The sequence below is a fragment of the Mandrillus leucophaeus genome, unplaced genomic scaffold (assembly GCF_000951045.1).
Source record: "Mandrillus leucophaeus isolate KB7577 unplaced genomic scaffold, Mleu.le_1.0 Scaffold897, whole genome shotgun sequence".
Classification (NCBI taxonomy): Eukaryota; Metazoa; Chordata; class Mammalia; order Primates; family Cercopithecidae; genus Mandrillus; species Mandrillus leucophaeus.
Genome location: NW_012109774.1, coordinates 190,666 through 191,487, shown reverse-complemented (window position 1 = coordinate 191,487; position 822 = coordinate 190,666).

Below are 822 nucleotides of genomic sequence, written 5' to 3'. Positions count from 1 at the left end.
TTTTTTTTTTTCACACAAAGTCCAACGTGGAAGTGTCTGGCAGCTCTTTCTTAATGTGGCTCTGTCACCTAAGTGGATTGCATTGTTATGGAAGCCACTTGTGGCTTCTAAAAGTTGTGGCCTCTAAAATCTCTACAGCCAGGGTTAGGACTAATATTCAACCCTTAAACTATCATTGCATTGATCAGTAATCAATCATCTAGTTGTGCCTCATTTCGGAGAGCTAGGAGAGGCAGTTTATGGGTGTATCAGAAATAGGTGAAGGTGGCTGGGCACGAAGGCTCACGCCTGTAATCCTAGCACTTTGTGGGGCTGAGGCAGAAGGACTGCCTGAAGCCAGAACTTCGAGAGCAGCCTGGGTAACATAGTGACCCCGTGTCTACAAAAAGTAAAAATAATAAAATTTAAAAATTACCCAGATGTGGTGGTGTCCTCCTATAATCCTAGCTACTTGGGAAGCTGAAGTGGGAAGATTGCTTGAACCTAGGAGCTTGAAGCTGCAGTGAGCTATGATCATGCCACTTAAACAGTGAAACAGTGAAAAAAAAATAGCATAAAGGAATATGCATTGTAATATTTAAGTATTGGATTTTAGTAATGAGAAGTTTCGAGGGGTTAACTGTGTTTCCCCACAAAGATACATTTAGTTCCTAATGCCATGTACCTGTGAAGGTAACAATATTTTGAAATTAGGTCTTTGCAGATATAATTAGTTAAGATGAGGTCCTAATAATTTGCGGTAGGTCCCAATTCCATATGACTGCTATTCTTACAAGAAGCACACACAGAAACACAGAAAAACACCTTGAAAAAACACAGATA